The 19,106-nt window shown below is 46.3% G+C and overlaps 1 protein-coding gene across 5 annotated transcripts in view; it reads left to right on the top strand.

The window, feature by feature from the left end:
• Positions 1-19,106, top strand: part of KSR1 (kinase suppressor of ras 1) — a 96,753-nt gene that overhangs the window by 13,393 nt on the left and 64,254 nt on the right. The window lies entirely within an intron of this gene.

Here is a 19,106-nt window from a genome sequence, read left to right as displayed (position 1 = left end):
CCCCCCCCCTTCCCTCTCAGATGCTACATAGCAGACCAAGTTAGACCATCTCTATGAGAACTGGGATCAGTTTTCACAAATCAGTTGGCTTTTTATTAAACTCTTTATAGGGAGGTTTTAGTTATGCATATGTTTGATCTAGTTTCAGCCATTTATGTGGATTTATCATGTATTCTGGGTGTTGTCTGTGCTAATGCGACCCACCCCCTAGTCCAAACAGCATCGAAAAGTGGTGTTGGAGATGGAAACCTTGGGATACAGCTCCCTGTTGAGATCAGGGGCCCTGCGGGGGGATCTCACTCAGTTCCGCAGGGCCTGCAAGACCTTTGGCTGAGGCAGCGGGCGTCCACACTTGGCCCCCCTGAGGTTGCTGTCTCCCACCCACTGATAACTGGCCATATTTATCTAAGTCAGTGGGCTGGTTTCTCCCTACAGCAAGCTGTAATTATTGATTTTATATGTTTATAATGTGTTTTAAATGTTATTGTATTTATTGAAATGTTGTAACCCGCCCTGAGCCTGTCTACAGGATGGGCGGGGGATATAAATGCGAAAAATAAATAAATAAATAGGTTGGAATAAGAAGTGGGGTGCAGATGTGACTGACCCATTTGGAGGACTGAGGTGGCTACAGTCATTGTTAATGTCTGGATTAATGCTTGAAATATCCACAGTAAAATAGTTATGAACATAGTTGTGAACATATGAAATATGCACAGTAAAATAGTTATGAACATTTCTCTATCTCTTGTAGTAGCAAAGCTTTCCATTAGAATTGCTCAACAGATGGCTTTTGGTAATCATTCTCTGGATTTAGGGTTAGGAATCAGTCCCCCCTCCAGTTTTTGGACCCCAGGGGTTCTTACTTTCAATATGGAGTTTATTTAGGACAGTGAACGGCTGTGTGGCACATCTTGCTGGCTCTGTCTGCAATCTCCAGGGGAGGGATTAATTTCAGCCAGGTCTTGATGGGTCTGGGAATGCTGGTTTTCAGAAGGTGATCCTGGCTGCAGCCAGGCTACTGACGGGACTCCCAATCTGGGAGCACATCCAGCCTGTGCTTGACACTGCACTGGCTGCCGATAGCATACCGGATTCGCTTCTTACCTACATACCTGAGGGACCACCTTTCCCCATATATGCCCCAGAGAGCACTGCGTTCAGGGGCCCAGAACCGTTTGGCCCTCCCGAGTCTTAAGGAAGCCAGGCTGTTGACAACCAGGGCCAGGGCCTTCTTGGTGGCGGCTCCATCCTAGTGGAATGAGCTCCCAGAAAAGATCAGGGCCCTGCGGAACTTCTTACAGTTCCGCAGGGCCTGTAAAACGGAGCTCTTCCGCCAGGCTTTTGGAGCCTCCGCCACTATTAACAACTAGGATAGGAGGCCCTGTTGCCCCTGCCAGCCGCCGAGTACACACCCGTAGAAGACCTATGGGCCGGTGATGGGAATAGAGAGCCGATATGGTAGCGACTACCGATTTATCAACAACAAAGCTAGCACTTACCATGAAGTTGCCAACTGGTTTTAATATTGTTAACCATCTCATCCTTTGCCGTCCCCGTCTTCTTTGACCTTCAATCTTTCCCAGCATCAGGGTCTTTTCCAGTGAGTGCTCCCTTCTCATTTGGTGGCCAAAGTATTTGAGCTTCAGTTTCATTATCTGGCCTTCCAGGGAACAGTCAGGGTTGATTTATTTTAGGATTGACTGATTTGTTCTTCTTGCAGTCCAAGGGACTCTCAAGAGTCTTCTCCAGCACCATAGTTCAAAATCGCATGATGTACTCTGCATATATATTAAATAAGCAAGGTGACAATATACATCCTTGCCGTAGTCCTTTTCCGATGCTGAACCAATCAGTTGTTCCATATCCGGTTCTAACTGTCGCTTCTTGGCCCTTATACAGGTTTCTTATATTGTTTTAAATGTTTTTATTGTATGCTGATTTTACGTAAGCCGCCCTGAGCTGGCCTTGGCCGGGAGGAGGGGGTAGAAATTTAAGAAAATAAATAAATAGATAAATGAATAAATAAATTACTGCTGGACATTGTAAGAGGGGCTGCTTCTTGAAGACTACCTAGAAACTGTAGTTGGTTCAGAATGCAAAGAGATCAATACTCATTGTGGAGAGCGGGTTTCTTGAAATTAGTTCGGACTAATGGTTTGGGAGCACAAGTCAAAGTGCTGCTTTTAAGATGTGTATAATTTGAGATCCAGGTAATGGGAGGATACCTGCTCCCCTACTCATTATTGTTATGTAGATTGTTCGCTTTCTTGCTCCTGCATAGAATGTCAGAAATTGCTTTTTTAAAAATAAAATAAACTGGAAATCCATTACGTTTTTATAAACACTTCCAAATAATATTGATGATTCTGGAGTAGGCTTGCCATTTGCCGCCCTCATGTGGCCGGTAAACCCTCAGCCCCAGTCCCCCCAGCCCTTGAGAAGCTGAGGAGTGGGATACAATGTGGCCAGAAAAGAGGCTCCATAGATTTCCCCACGTCTCTGTGGTCTTTACCACAGAGGTTAGGAGACATTCCTAGAGCATCGCCTGGAAGCATCCTCTCCCAATTCCACCCTCTCCAGGCACTACCCTCCAAATCTCCTGGCATCTGCTATACTGGCAACCCCTCGGTCTGGGGCAAGTGATGCTCTGTCTTCTTGGTGCTTACGGGGGGGGGCAACATTGGGAGACTTCTAGTGTCCTGGCCCCACTGCTGGACCTCCTGATGGCACCTGGTATTTTTGGCCACTGTGTGACAGAGTGTTGGACTGGATGGGCCATTGGCCTGATCCAACATTGGCTTCTCTTATGTTCTTAACTCACGAAAAGGCAGAAATCAGGACAGTATTCTGGGGCAGTGATTCGCCAAGGGACAGGCATCAAAGAACAGGACCAGTTGAAATTCATGGGTATTGTACCTGATTGAATAGGTGAAATTGAAAAGGAGGCTCTAGCAGTGGTATAAAGACCACTGTAGTCACAGTGGGAATTTGGAGTTACCGCTGAGGGACACAGGAAGGAGCTGAAGGGAGAATTATTTCCTGTGCTGCTTCCACGCATATTTTGGCTTTGTGTTGAAATGGCGTGTTTTAATTGCGTGTTGGTTCTGACTTGTTGCAGTATGTCTGTGAGGTCTATCTTTTCAGCTTTCACTGTTTTCTTAGCTTCCCTGATTCTGAGGAGATAAGGCAGGGTTATCAGTATTTTGTTTCAAAAGGGGAGTAGCTATTGGAGACTTCTTGTTAAAAATACCAAACAAACCGTTCTTCCCTTAAGCAATGCAGGAAAATGCCCTCCCCGCTTCGCTGCCTGTTTGTTTGTGACAGATTTCGGACCAGTCTTAAGAGCTCCTTCCCAGCAAGGCGTGTCTGAGGCAGCCCAGCTCTTCCGGAGCAGAGGGGTTCTAGTCAATCAAGTTTGGCAGTCTGTTTTTAGTGCTCTGCCGTTGGGAGCTCGGAGTAATCTGGGAGCGCATTTGGTGAGGTTGCGGCCCACAAGCGGACGTCAGTGGTGGGCAAAGTGCTCCGACAATGCTTGGGTGCCTCCCCGGAAGTTCTGGCAGGTCCTGAGAGTGTCCCAAGCTGCTGGATTCTTTGATTCCCCCCCCCCCCCCCAGTTTTCTTGTGGGGGAATTTACATTGCATCCAAGTAAGTGCTGGCTTTTGGTCCTGTTTTGTTCACAGTATTTGTATGTTGCCTTTTAAAATGAAAGTAACTTTCCACTGGATTAAAAAAAAAGAATCCGAATTTGAACTCTGTGAGGGTTCCTCGGAGCAAGTAGGGGAGGCCTTTTTTATGACGGGTTGTGCAGCCAGTGCCGTGGCCTGCTATGCATCCCGGAGGTTAGGGGGAAGGTGTTGCAGTGCTGGACAAGACTGAGTCCCCGGACCTCTACTTTGAAAATGAAGACAGTTTCAGAGGGCAACGCGGCTGATCTGCCGTAGAACAGCTAGATTTGAGTCCAGGGACACCTGAGGGGCCAAAGAGATCTTTGGGGAATGAACTTTCAAGATCCAAAGCCTCGTTTGTCATTTTAAACTGAAGCACTTGTCAGTGTCTCCTGATCTCCTAAAGCTGGGAGATTTTTAAAGCTGGGACCTTGAAGTGGTGATAACTACCCTTTTGTGGGTGGCCTTTTTTCATTTGCTTATCTCTCAGAGTATTTAAATCTTTCCTGAGTGGGCAGCAGACACAGCTGCACAGGAGGGAGTCCAGGTGCGCGGAGATCCTTTTCCTTGGCAGAATGAGCAATCCAGCATCTCTTTGATTCATCCTTGGTCTTGTTCCCAAGGTGCGAATATAGAAAGCAGAGCTTAGCCTAGCAAGATTGAACATGGAGCCATATGGAGATGGTGAGGCGTATTTAAGCCTGGACATTTGCTTAGACTTCTAGTAGAATGTGGACATGTGCTAAAATTCACCAGTCCTTCTGAGTTGTGTGCTCCTCATTGGTAAGCTGCTGTTTTGCAAATGCCTGTTGCTGTTGACATGAGGTAGTGGCAGACCCAGATTCAAATCCCCCCTCTGCCATAGAAGTTCACCGGGTGACCTTGGCCCAGGCACCATCTGTCAGCCTGCCCTGACCTTCCTCACAGGGTTGTTGTGAGGGCAGAATGGAGGAAGAGTGCCCGTGTTTGCCTTCCAGAGCTATTTAGGGGGGAAGGGAGTATAACACTCTGACAGAGACCTTTGATGTCATTTTATTGGAAGCAGGGTTGTTGTTTTTCCATGCCAAGCAACTCCAGCTGCCTTTTAAATAAATCCCTTTATACTGAGTAAGACCAAATGCTGAACATTTTAACAACATGTTTGGAATCTCTGGCTTGTTACAGTGGAAATCTTATTGGAGATCTCTTCTTCTTCTGAGATTCAGGCATTGGGTGTACCAGGGTTCCGCAGTGTTGTGCCCGTGGTGAGTACTTTGGCACCCGCTGAGGTTTTTAGAAACTGGGTGAGACCATTATTGGCTGCCCTCACTGCACTGAAAAGGGTTTCCACTGGAGGAGCAGGAAGACTGGTAAGCACCTGGGATTTCCTTAGTGCGTATGGTTCCATTTCCCTTTTCAGGCTTCCTCTCTTCCCAGGAGGTGTGAGGCATTCCATTCAGCTTTGCCTCCTGTGGCCACCATTTTTGTTTGCCTCTTCCTCCTGTAGCAGCCATTCTGGGGTGGTACTCACCACCGTCTCTCAAAATTCCCAGTGTTGCCCGTAGGCTCAAAAATGTTGGGAACCCCTGATGTGTACATGGTCAGTCTTCATGAGGTCAAGGGCAGAGGTCTACAACCTACGGCTCTAGAGCTGAATATTGGAGCAGTATGGAACCATCTTATATGGCTTTGTTGAAAAGAAAGTTCCAAGTTAAGTTCTATTGGAGGGTTAGATGAAATGCTAGAATAATAAGTATGTAAGGTAGAAATTGAAGGCTTTTAAGAGATGCTTGCCTGAAAGGGGAATGAGAGGGGAACAGTTGCCGGAAATCTGAGTGCAAACCATGCACAGATTTTTGCCAGAGCACTCAAACAGTTACAAAGGGTGCTCCTTGTATATTTGTTACTTATTATGAGACCTTGTGTGGGCTACTTCCTGATAAAAGGGCTCAAAACAACCAGTGTTTGGGCTGCAGAAATTTTATGAGATTGTTTATCAACGTTCAGTCACCAGTAATGTGTTGTTGTTTTTTTGGCGTTGAATTTTTATTGATGTATAAAGAATTTACAATCAACAGGAAGAGATTGATATACATATATGTCAAAGTCCAAAGATAAATCAAGGTTATGAGATTAATATTAACATTAAACTTAATGCATCTGGTAAAACTAATAGTTCATCATCTAATTATAAACACACATTGTATTTTTCAGTAATTGACAATATGATCCAGAAAGGTAAAACATTGTCAGTTTATTGTGATAAGGTAGCCGTGTGGCTGATGAGCTTGTGTGGATATTAACTTTGGTTAATATCACTAGACTCGACACCTGTGGAAATGAAGAAGGTAAAGAAAAAGATGATGATAGTATTCAGTAAATGAATAGAGAAACAAAAAGAAAAAGTAGTATGATAAGAGTTAGAGATGAGCAAGAGAACCAGGTTGAAGTGAGAGCATTTGTCGGTATATTGGATTAGAAGGTAGTTGATCTTGCGCAAATATATACTCAAAAAAGGGAAACCATTTATCTTCGAATGATGTTCTCCTGGGGTAGAGATCTGACTGAATCAGCTTATCAGTGATTTTCTCCATCATCAGATGATCCCAAATCTTTGAAAACCATGCTTCTATAGATGGTAGTGATGGTGATTTCCAATATTATGCTAACACTGTTTTGGCAGCAGTTAATAGGCTTTGGATAAGGTTCATTCTGATTTGGGGAATCGAAGGTTCTTGATTATGTTGTTATGTTAATGTTGAGCTAAGGAAACAGGCCTTATTATACTGGCTCTCTGTTGATACCTTGCTCTGAAGTTTGTGGCAGTTTGGCTTTGACTGTAATGATAAATGGCTGCAGATCCGTGGGCTAGATACTTGATTTTTGTGTGGCGCTAAGAGAGCTGGATTCTGCCAGCAAGTGCCACCTTCTGCAGCTGTTTCAGTGTTCCCTTGGGATTGTGATGTGTGTGCTGCCCTGCCCATGTTGCACGTGAATTTGACAAGTTAGCAAGGTGTTTCCAGCCTCACACAGATTTTAAGCCCTCCCACCCAGCTCTTGACAAAGTCACCTTGACCCTCTCCTTACCCTTCTGAGCTGGAGCTGTCCACCCAAGACCCTAAAATGCTGCTCCTTAACTTGTTGGATGAATGCTGGGAAGGCAAAAGGACAGACGTTGGAACGGGCGAATCTGTTACATAAGGGGATTAGAAGCTTTGCTGACGGCGAAGCATACGAGAGAGGATCTTCCCAAGGCTGACGTGTTTAAATTAGCTTTTATTCTGACCTGATTAGCACTTCTCTCATAAGATACTTTATCATCAGCTGGGTGATGTTCTCTTGGGATCCTTGGGGCTGGGATGGCAGACCACACGGAGAACAGCAGGGATGGACCTTCGCACCAAGTATGTACTTTGGGTGCAGGGCTTGCCAGCCAATGCGTACAATTTTTAAAAAAAGTTTCTCACCCTTATTGTTTCTGCAAGGAGTTACAGCAAAAGGAGATCTAAATGCTCTTGATGGCTTTGAGACATACCAGCTTCAGGGAGTCCTTTCCTTGGCTGCTTCCACATGGATAGTTTTCTCTGTCTTTGCTTCCAAATTGGAATAATTCTTTTCTAAGCATGCACACCACATTTTCCTCTCATCTTTCACTTTCCCTGTCCTCAGCTCACTCTTCTCAGACCTCTTGAGAAGGTGCACATTTTTTAAGGTTTCTGGCCTTGGTGCCATTTTTCTGCTGCCTCTCCACTGGAGGAATATTAGATGAGCTTTCTTTTTTAAAAATCAGGACTTGTGCTACAATACCATAACAATTACTGATTTTTTTTACACCCTCCAGTGTTGGGGCAGGATAAAAATGCAAGGAAATGGCAGCTGACAGAGGAAACTGCACAGAAAACTCCCTTGTGGATTCTTCGTTGCCAGTATGAATGTCTCTGCACCTGAAAGGATAATGAATGCAAAGCAGAGAATCGCCACCATCAGTTTTTATCTATGATGGAAACCCACTTTTTGCAGAGGATTCTCTGTTGCCCTGCATGAACATAGCCGATGATTTCCTGCAGATGTGTAGTAACTGACAGTGGTGAGAAAGTTGTCTTTCTGGGAAGCTCATCTGCCGTAATTTATCTCCTTGTTAAGAAACCACTGGTAGATTCCCAGGATCTCTGAGATTTCATGGAACTTCTAGTTGAGTGGAGAGTGCACCTAGAATGCTCTATGGGATCCCCTGCCAGACCCTGCATGAATGGAGACTCTTCTCTGAACCCATCCAATTTTGGTCCACCATTTACAATCTCCTCATTGAGGTATCCCTTTATGAGACTGTTGGAGTCTAACCAGAAGGTCTTAGATTCAAATCCCTGTTCAGCCATAAAGATAACTGGGTGATTTGGGCTGGTTGTTCTCACTCACACACACTCTATCTCAGCTGAGCCTACCTCACAGTATTGTTGTAAGGATAAAATGGGAAGTTGGAATTCTAAGTATGCCACCTACAGCTCCTTAGGAGAAGGGTGGAATAAAATTGGGATAGATCACTGGATCACAGGTTTTCAAAACTGCTGCTCTCTGTAGTTTTCATTCAGAATGGATTTAGGGGCAGGCAGTTTTCTTGGGTGCCAGACTTGGAGAATGTCCATCATAGAATATTGAACGATCTTCTCAGCAGCTGGAATTAATGGTGCAAAAGAAGGGACCAGGGTTGATGCTCCAAACTGGAATCTGGCTTCATACTGGTCTGGTGCACAGCTCAGTTTCTTGATTTTAGTGTATTTTGGTTTTTCTTAAAATTAAGAAAAACTTCTTCAAACTTAGAGTCAAACCAAATTATTTTTATTTGCTTATTTATGCTGTGAAGATATGCAGATTTTCATATCCTAGTGGGCAAACTTGTGTTTTCTGGCTGGGATAAATCATGCTTGCAAATTGCACATTGTTGCTATAAAATGGGATATAAAACAGGGTTTCCAGAAATATGAACAATTTTTGGTGGTGGTGGGGAGACACACACACCAAAGACCTTGTATCCTGGGGCACCACTCGGTTAGGGGCTCACTTCAGTCTCTCAGAACCCCCCCCCATTTTCTTCCGTTCTCTGCCTTGCAAGGGGGCCTGCATTCTCTGACCACTGCTCAGAAGGCATCTGATGAACAGCTGGTGTTTGGGTTCTCATCGAAGGGAGGGTGGACATACTTCTGGGCCTTCTTTGGTACATTTTGGAAATCTGCTTGGCATCCAGCACCATCCAATCCAATGAAGCCTGCAGGTTTTGCATGCCCAGAATGTGGTATAGTTCCACCCAGTGTTCCCTCTAAGCTGAGTTAGTGTGAGCTAGCTCACAGGTTTTTTAGCTTCCAGCTCATGCATTTTTGTCTTAGCTCAGGAAGGATGGCTCCAGAGCAAACTAATTGATGCAGTAGCCAAATTGCTCGCTCACAACTTTAATGCCAGGAGCTCACAAAGTATAATTTTTGCTCACAAGACTCCACAGCTTAGAGGGAGCATTGGTTCCACCATGGGGTCACTACTAAAATTATGAACTCCTGTGTGCACCCTAAGGTACTTATTCCCTCCCCCCCCCAAAAAAAAAACACTGGAAAGAACTTGGGGCTTCCACTGAAAATGGCAGCTGTCTGGAATTTGTCCTCCCTGATAATGTCTAATGTGAACTATGCTGTGTCCTGCCTTTGTTGTGCTGTAGGATGCTGTGCTGCTGCACCCACAGTGGCAGCAAATGTTGTGGGATGTAGAAATGTGCAGTGCAATGATGGTATGGTTTAGGAAGACAAACATCGTGGAGGGAAAGAATTCAACACAAGAGGACTATCACAGAAAATGGTAGCCACCCTCAGGAACCTCTTACAAAAGTGGCGGTGAGTGGCATTGGCTTCTGTCAGGGGATCATAGAGACTTGGACAAATGGGCCTCAGTTATAGTATTCAGTGTGGACCTTAAATCTACCTCTTTTTTCCCCCTGTACTTGTTGCCTCCTACTTTGGAAGCCACTAACGTTTGGCTTCTGTGTGCATGTTTTTTCTGAAATGTGTAGCCTATCTATGGCTGGAATGCAGATCAGGTTAGTAAATGATGCCTTCCAATGCTAGGAAGGACCTGTTTCCTGGTTTGTGGTTGGATGAGGATGGTTATTACTTTAAATTGCTGCTGGCAAGTGTGATGAATGAGGCTGGCTGGCAAAAATTGAAAGCTCTTTAATAGGTGTGGTGTGGAACATCAGCTCAGTGCCTGTCTTAAAGCTTATGGCTCAGAGCATTTAATTTAAGTATTTTTTTTTAAAAAAGAATGTCTCGTGTGGGTGCCAAATGTTCTTTTTTAAAATAGAATTTTAGTTTTTATTGAGGAAAACATACATAAACATACATGAGACAGACAACAAAGAGAAAAATATATATAAACTAAAAAAGTCTTCAGATTTTCTCTACAACAAATATAATTTGATTACATAATTTTCCCTTGCTCTCTATATAGAATTTATAACTTAATTTCTTAATCATCAAATTGTTATTTATGTTTTTTGCAGTTCTGACTAGGGGTGTGCAAAAAAAAAATATCAGTATTTTTTGGCTAAGAGTATATCAAACCCGAAAAATATCAGTAAATGCCGAATAGCCCCAGTCCAATACTGCTAAAGTATCAGGACTAGAGAAATATTCGGTATCCCCGAACATATATTCAGGTCTGGGCTCTTTTAATAGCGGGAACTCCTTTGCATATTAGATGACACACCCCTAATGTAGCCAATCCTCCAAGAGCTTACAGTAGCCCCTGTAAGAAGAGCTCTGTAAGCTCTTGGAGGATTGGCTACATTAGGTGTGTGTCGCCTAATATGCAAAGGAGTTCCTGCAACAAAAAGAGCCCTGGAACTTTGATAAACCCAAAAGGAAGGAAGGGAGGCATGTAAAAATGCCTTCTTTACCTTTGGAAGCCCCTGCAGCTTTCCTGGTCAATTTCACTCCTGGCCAGTCAGCTGTTAGGTTTAGAGACAGGGGAGTGAAACTGAGAAGGGAAAGCCTCCTCTCTCTGCCTTCCCTTGTGTAGCTGACCCAGGGTAGCTAGAGAAGAGAAGGCAGGGAGCCCAGGCCATGCCTGCCCTTAGCTTCCCCAGTCTCCCCCCCCCCCGGGAGTTGGCTAGGGAAGCAAAGGGAAGCCATGCAAACATGCCTCCTTCCCTTCCTGAGGCTCTCTGCCGCTCCGGAGAACCGGGGGAGCGTCCGGGGGGGGGGGGGGAGAAGGCATGTTTAAATGTTGTTGTAGGTTTTCTGTGCTGTGTGGTCGTGGTCTTGGCATTGTAGTACCTGGCATTTTGCCAGCAGCTGTGACTGGCATCCTCAGAGGTATAACACGGAAAGATGGAGTACTCTCTGTGTCGAGGTGAGAAAAAAATGGTAGGCAGGTAATTTATATCTACTCAGGAAGGTGGGGTAGGGCTGAGTCATTATCTTGTAGGAGTTCCCCAGGCTGTGACATGCTAATGGAGGAGCTTTCCTGAGGAGGTTCTTTTGCATATGGATTGGCTGTTGAAATTCTTATCTGTAGTGCTGCAATTGGCTGTTGAAATTCTTATCTGTAGTGCTGTAGTCCTCAGGAAAGCTCCACCATTAGCATGTCACAGCCTGGGAAACTGCTACAAGATAATGACTCAGCTGGGGGGATTCTGGGTTAGGGTGCCAGCTACTGGCTGTTGCTGGTGTGCCTTTAACATCAGCGCCAACGTCTGGGCGTGATTTTGGGTGCCTTCCTCTCAATGAAGTCCCAGATCACAAGTGTGGCCAGGTTGGTGTTTTCCCACCTGCACCAGGTTGGACAACTGGCCCTCTTCCTATCTCACCTGGACTTAGCCTCAATGATCCATGTAATGGTCATCTCCAGCTTAGACTACTGTAAACTCGCTCTATGCAGGGCTGCCCTTGAAGCTGATCTGGAAAATTCAATTGGTCCAGAATGTGGCGGCACGTGTTCTTACAGGAACCCCATGTAGAGTTCCTGTATCCATCCGGTGCTCCACCAGCTGCAGTGGCTCCAGGTCAAATACCGGATCGGGCTCAAGGTTTTGGTAATGACCTTTAAAGCTGTAAATGGTCTGGGACAAGCATATCTGTGCGGCTGCCTCTCCTGGTACGCCCCTGAAAAGTATCCGGCTGTCCTCAACTAGAGCCAGGGCTGTTTTGGCCCTGGTCCTGATCCGGTAGAACTCTATTCAACCGAGACCCGGTCCCTGTGAGATCTGATGCAATTCCGCAGGGCCTGTAAGTCTGAGATCTTCTGCCAGGCCTGTGAGTGAGGACAACGATGGTTTCCGTTAACACTGGCTTCCCCCCCCCCCCCGTCTCCCCCCCCCCCCTTCCTTTCCTTTCCTTTCCTTTGTCTGCTGCTCCCTTATATTTCCCTAATCTGCATGATATTTATTCCCCTTTCTGGATAAGGGGCAGAGATACTGTGCTCCCTTTCTTATGTGCCATTGTATCGGTTGTTTGTAGTATTGTTAAGAGTTGTTTTAAATAAGTAAATTTATGGTTTCTGTTGTTATCCGTTCTGAGCCCTGTTGTACAGGGGAGGGTGGGCTATAAATCGAATGATATATAAAATAAGTGGCTGTTCACAGAAAGCCTCTTAAGTTGCTGCTCCCTTCTTTTCCCTCCCCGCTGGCCTTAGCCTGTGTTGAACGTCTGTGTTGATGCTTTGCATGCCATGAGGACTGGCAGTGGGGTGGGAAATCCTGTCTGAGCTCTTCCTATTCAAGGTCCTTGAGGTTGTTTAACTATAATCTCTTTTTCTGTGGTTATACTTTCCCCTAAAACTTGCTACTCCAGTGTTCATTCTAAAATTAAATTACTGTAGGGGGTATAGGGGAAATCTTGGGCCTAGTTTTTGCTGTGGAGGTAAATCTGTGTCTGCTTTACAGATGGGAAGTGAATGGTTTTATTTTAAAACAAAAACAAACAGAAAACCCCCATTCTCTTAGACAAGTCTTGCCTACAACCAGTGCTCCCTCTCTAAGCTGTGGAGTCTTGCGAGCAAAAATTCTACTCTGTGAGCTACTGGCATTAAAGTGGTGAGCGAGCGATTTGGCTCCTGCATCAATTAGTTTGCTCTGGAGCCATCCTTCCCGAGCTAGAACAAAAATGCGTGAGCCGGCGGCTAAGAAACTGTGAGCTAGCTCACGCTAACTCAGCTTAGAGGGAACACTGCCTACAGCACTTCTCTGGCATCCTCATTTTTGAAGCACAAGGAATGTTGCCTGATGGAGGAGCATTCAGGCGTGTGGAAACACCGCCCCCCCCCCCGCAGTCTAAAGCCGCTCACCTCAGTCCAGCAATGAGTCCACAGCTGGGATCCCCAATCTTTTTGTCCTGGGGGCACTGGCTGATTTCTGACACAAGGTGGTGGGCGCAACTGCAAATGGCCAGCCACACACAATGGAAGCCCAAGTGCAAGGGACAAGGGGAGTCGTTTTAAAGAATACATTGGGAGAGATGAGTGAGAGAAGAGAATTAAAGCCAAAACTGTGATGGCGGCTGTCACTGAAACAGCATCATATTAATTTCCACAGCCAATCAGAAGCCTTGCTGGACAGCAGCCACCTAGCCACGCCCGCTTTCTAAAAACGCTTGGCGGGGGCAGGGGTGGTGGTGTCAGCAGGCCCCCCATGTTGGGGACCCCTGTGCTCTAACGATAGGGTACAACTGGGTGGTCTTGTCCACCTCAGAAAATCCAGTTGTGAATGACCACGAGGGCTGAACTGCAGTGCAGCAGCACCAGCATAAATATCGTGTCATGTGCGGATGCCGCTTGCTGCCTGAGTGACGACTAGGCCTCGGAACGCTCCTCCACTCTTCGCGTGCATCATTTGCCACTTCGGTGTGGAGGAAGGGGAAATATAGCCACAGCACTGGCGACTGCCATCGCGAGCTTTGTGTTGCTTCCAGTCCTGTAATTCTGTCTTGCGGCACAGCCGGTTTGTCGTGCCTGCTGGTGCCATAGCAGTCCCCCCCCCCACCCGCTGTAGGCTTCATAAATCTTATAAGCAGCGTGGCACGCGCTGGATAAAACCTAATGCTGATTAAGGAGCCAGATCCTTCCAGGCATGTGGTGACAGTTTTAGCAGGGTCCAGAAATTCATACAGCCAAATCTTCCCCTCTTCTGCCCACCCCTCCCCAAAACGTTTTGCTTGTTCTCATATACAGGGTTGTATGTAAAGACTTTAGCATCGTCCCCCTGTCTTTAGCATTGCCCCCTCCACCCTCAAACCTCCAGGAGTCTTCCTATCGCAAGCTGGCAACGGCATGTTTTCCCCCAGCTGAACCTGCAGCTGAAGGGCTTGGGCCTTGCTGGCTGGTGCCAGGCCCTGGTCCTCCCGGGCCTGGGTTCACAGGGGTAGGCCCCCCCAGGGCTTGATTTTCTTCCAGGTTAGAGGTGCACCTGAGGCCTCAGAAACAGGAGGAGGGAGGTTTCAAGGCACCTGTTCCCCTCTCTCCCGCCCACTGGCTCTCTTCTGGGGTCGGTTCTCCCTCTCTCTGGATCTGCCACCAAACCGTATGAGAGCTCCAGGCTCTTTCTCCTTGGCCTGCATGCTTCATCCTGTTTAAATCCATTGCCCCCAGCCACCTCCCCACAGCTGCAGCCAATCTGTTCCTGCCGTCAGAAGGCAGGGGGTGGACTCCCTTAGGGATGTCTATTTACTGCTGTTTCTGGTCGCCCTTCCCCTCCTTGGCGTTGGGTGTGGCCGGTGCTGCGCTTGGCCTTGCCACCCTTTGGTGCTGTCTGGCCGTCTCTCTACCTCCCAACTTCGACATGCTCCCTCTCCTCTCCCTGTCCAGCTCCCTGAGGACTTGGCCGCAGGCTCCCCACCCCCCGACCATCCCCAAGCGGCCTCGTCCAGCTCCCCATCCGACCCGCCACCATTCCTCTCCAACGTCATCGTTTCCCGGCCTGGCCACACCTTGCCCACTCGTTTGGCGCTCGAGATGGCCCACTCTTCCCCCTGGCAGTAAGGTGAAGACTGTCCCTGTGCCTGGGGTGCTTGCCAGTGGAGTGACGGGGTTTGTTGTTTTTGCTTGGGGGGGGGGCTGCCCCGGACAACTGGCAAGGCCTGCTTTTTCCAAATAAGCCTCCCACCTCCTCCTTGCAGCCAGTGGGAAAAGCCTACTGAATGAGGCAGCTAATGGAAGATAGGAGGGAAGAGCAAGCCTTTAGGCCTCTCTCTGTCTCTCTCTCACTCTGTCTGTCTCTGTCTGTCTCTCTCTGTCTCTCCAAAAGGGCCTATGATGCCACCACATGATTAGTACCTCAGAATACACCTGCCTCTCAGAGGCTAACTGTGGCCATGAATCACTTGGCAAGCTCTTGAGACTTTACCTAACTCTTGAGGTGGGGCAAAATGGCCCGTGTGTGTATGCAGAAGTCAGCCCATCATGTCTCCTCTGACGGGCGGCCACTCTCCAGGGTTTCCAGTGGGGACCTTTCCCATCACCTCCTGCCTGACCCTCATGAAGTGCTGAGGGGACTGAACCTCTGCATGCAAAGCATCCACCACGGTAGTCGCGTGGGGCTCACATGCACTGCCATGCCCCCCCCCCCGGCCCATTGGCCCCATGCACTGAAACATTCTTACTTCTCTTGTGCACCCAAAGCAGCTTAATGTCCGCAAAAGAATCGGCATGCTTTCTTTAAAAAAATAATGGCTGCTGCAGCGCCTCATCTGCAAGCTGTGTCTTGAAGATAAAAATTCCCTTAGTAATGTTTTTTCTCACATGGACCCCTTCATCCCATTTTTTTGACAGCAGGTTTTCTCTCAGTTCTGGGAGCCAGCCAGCCCATTAGCGAGCGTTAACAGCGTGTTCCGGAATCTAAACCAGACACCAGGTTATGTGAAAAGATGGCAGAACAAAACGGGGGGCCTGCCAGTTTCCCCCAGCAGCACTTGACAGATAGGCGAGACTGTACCGCCAAGGCTCTCAGCTGCCGTTCTGACTGAAAGTCCCTTGTGATGTCACGTCCCCCCCACAATCCCGACTTGCCTCGTCTCCTGACTCTTTTCCTGAGTGCTGACACACCTCTGTTGCAACGGCGTCCAGGTTGTTTCAGTGCCGTTTCCTTCCTCTTCCTCCTTTGCCTGCCCACCTTCTAATCAAATGGCTGTCAAGACCCAAGTGATTTTTCTTGATTTTTTTGGTTGGCTCTGAGTGGTATGAAAGGAGCCCAGGGGAGATCTTTGTCCAAGGGCCTGTGATCGTGTTTCTCGCACAGCTGTGTACCTTTTAAAGCCCAGAGGTTTTAAATAAGAAGAACTGAAAGTGGAAGGTGTTTCCCTTCCTCCCGACCCCTGTTATAGTACCCCGGATGTCTTAAGGTTATTAGCTGAATTTGGAGTCACATTCTGCTGGAAGTCTATGAAACCGCTGGTGCACAGCACTTACCCGTTAGTCCACATCTCTTATTGGCGCTGACTTTAGGTACTCAAACGGAATGCTTGTTCTCCTCCTTACGATGGTCCCCTCTTCTTCTGTCCCCTCTTTAGCGCTCTGCTCCAGCGTCAGATTTCAAGCTGCAAGCCCCCGAGGGACTTTGTTGTTGTTCATTACTCTTGGGATGTGCTGTGCTCATTTATGCTGTTATGGAAATAATATTTTTCCTGTTCTTCATCACTGTATGTTTGAGGCCATTTTCTCCTCAGCACATGAAAGAAGGCATACAAATCTTGTCAGTGAGTTTCAAGGGTGTGCCTTGTCAGTGAAATGGCAGTTGCACCATTATTTTAAAATTATATAATAATTGTAGTTACCAAAGCTTTCTGTTTTTGAAGTGTAAATTTCATCTCTCTAATACTTGTCAGGTTAGACTTGATGACAGAGGCTCCTTAACACAAAAAATTCCTGTGACCAAGGGTGTGAAGCAGGGTTGTGTTCTAGCTCCCTCTCTATTTAATTTGTTCCTTTCAGATCTCCCCTCCTGTTTGGCTAAAATTGACGGACACGCTCCCAAATTTAATTCAGCCCCAGTTCCTATTTTATCATATGCGGATGATGCAGCAGTTCTTTCCTTTACCAAAGTAGGATTAAAGCACTCCCTATCAGCATTTATTTCATTCTGTAACCAGAACTCCTTATTTATTAATTTTGATAAGACTAAAATTTTGGTATTTTCTAAATCATGGAGGTGTTCTGTCTGGAAGATCGATGGGAAGAGAAATTGAACAAGTTAAATCTTTCAGATATCTGGGTATTCTCTTTCATTATAATTTAAAATGGTCCTTGCATCAGGAACACTCTCTAGGAACAAGATGGCTGCTATAACTCATTTTCACTATTAAAAAGGCAACCAATTTGTCCTGGTCGCCCTACAGATTTTCTGGGCTACAGTGGTTCCCCAGTTACTGTATGGGGTTCCCGTGTGGATTCAGGATCTTAATAAAAATGTTGAACAAATTAATGCAATCTTTCTGCACTGCATCCTTGGCATTCCCAACTCGGTTAGTTATTTCACCTTGTGTGCTGAGCTTGGGTCTCTATACCATAGAATCTAGAGCTTGGATTGCTGATATCAAATACTGGTTACACCTTTACTTTCAACCTCCTCCAAATAGTCTTATCGCTTTTTAAATTGCTGACCCGTATGTTTCTAAATGGTCCCAATTAATAAGAGAGAAAATTAATTCTTTAGGTATTAATTTAGACTCCCTGGTTAACTCCAATGAAACCTACATATTCCAAATAATTCAAAGGAGAATTCAAGATATTGACTTACAATTAATAAAAGCTGGAGCAGAGGGGACTTGTTCCCCCCCATTTCCTGGGACTTGCTTTCCCGCAAAACTCTATGGCCTGGTATTTTTCAAGTTTATTTATTTTTATTTTATTTTATTATTTGTATTTATACCTCGCCCTCCCTGCGGGTTTAACAAACCCTTCTCAACACAGAGCATTTATACTGGCCAGATTCAATATATTCCCCTCGGCTGTGGTCACAGGGAGATACAAGGGTATCCCCTATGAGGCAAGATTCTGCAGATGCCTCTGCAAAGAACCTGACTCTGTTCAGCATATCCTCTTAAACTGCCCGCGGTTTACTCAGCTACGTTCACACTTGATTAGCCCTCTCCTTCAGCTCTCTAAGGCTGCAACCAAAAGAGGTATTGAATTCTTGCTAGCAGACAAAACCCCCGAAGTTACTTAGCAGGTGGCAGAGTTCCTGGCAAATGTACTCAGGGGCCAAGAAAAAGAGGAAAGAAAGGGAGGGAAGAGGTAAGGAGAAGGAGAGTGAGCAAGAGAGAGAGATAAGGTGTGTCCATCCTCTTCGGATAGTTAAGCTTCTTATTGTAACTGTTTTAACTACTGCGATATTTGAGATTACTGTTCTGAATTTTTATCTTTACTATATACAGTGTTACAAACTGCTGTACTTTGATTGTTTCTATTTGTTGACATATGGGTTGATTTGTACTGCTATTCTTTTTATAGAGCTATTGTTATGCCAATAAAGGTTATTGGAATTGGAATTGATATAATAATTGTAGTATTGGTTTTAAGGGCACACAGTCCTTAAGAGTATAGCCACTAATTTAGTACTTTCTGTGTACTTCGTGTGTACCCTACCTTTCTCGCCATTGGGGACTCCAAGTGGCTTACATACTACTTGTAAGTCTTCTGGAGGGACTTTGGTTGGCCACTGAGGAAAACAGGACGGTGGACTAGATGGTGGTTTGATCCTGCAGGGCTTCTCTGACATCTCTGGCTGAGGGGGTGCATGAAACCATAGAAGGCAGTGGGAAAGTTCTGGGTCGTGTCATTTTCCAGTTGGGGGTACATGTGAGTGTTCCTTCACAGGTGCATCTCCAGATTCCCGTGGCCAGGGAAGGGACATTTTGTTAGTTGCTGTAGATTTTCTGGGCTGTATGGCCGTGGTCTTGGCATTGTAGGACTGGACGTTTCGCCAGCAGCTGTGACTGTCATCCTCAGAGGTATAACACAGAAAGATAGAGTACTCTCTGTGTCAAGGTGAGAAGAAAAATGGTAGGCAGGTAATTTATATCTACTCAGGAAGGTGGGGTAGGGCTGAGTCATTATCTTGTAGGAGTTCCTGTCAGCGAGCTGCCATCTCTTTTCTGGGTCACCTCACGTCCCTTCCTTCCTCCCCCTATCTTCTGTTGTTGAAGTGTTTTCTCTGTTAGGCATCTGCTGCAACCAAGGTCGCCAGCTGGTGAGAAGTGGGAGTTATGTCTTCGCGCTCATGCTTGTTTAGCTTTACCCGTGTGAAAGGAACTTGTGTTTAGGAAACCGGGCGTTACTTTCTCATGTAACTTCGCGCCCTTTCTAATCTCCCCGTTTCCAGCGGGAAGTAGGACCATTGGTCCAAACCTTGTTCAAAATCTCTTTATTATACCTGTACTGCTGACAAACGTCATTCCAATCAATTTCTGTGTGTTCGTGATCAACCATGA

The sequence above is a fragment of the Gekko japonicus genome, unplaced genomic scaffold (assembly GCF_001447785.1).
Source record: "Gekko japonicus isolate JY-2015 unplaced genomic scaffold, Gekko_japonicus_V1.1 scaffold43, whole genome shotgun sequence".
Classification (NCBI taxonomy): Eukaryota; Metazoa; Chordata; class Lepidosauria; order Squamata; family Gekkonidae; genus Gekko; species Gekko japonicus.
This window is presented reverse-complemented; position numbering and strand designations above follow the sequence as displayed.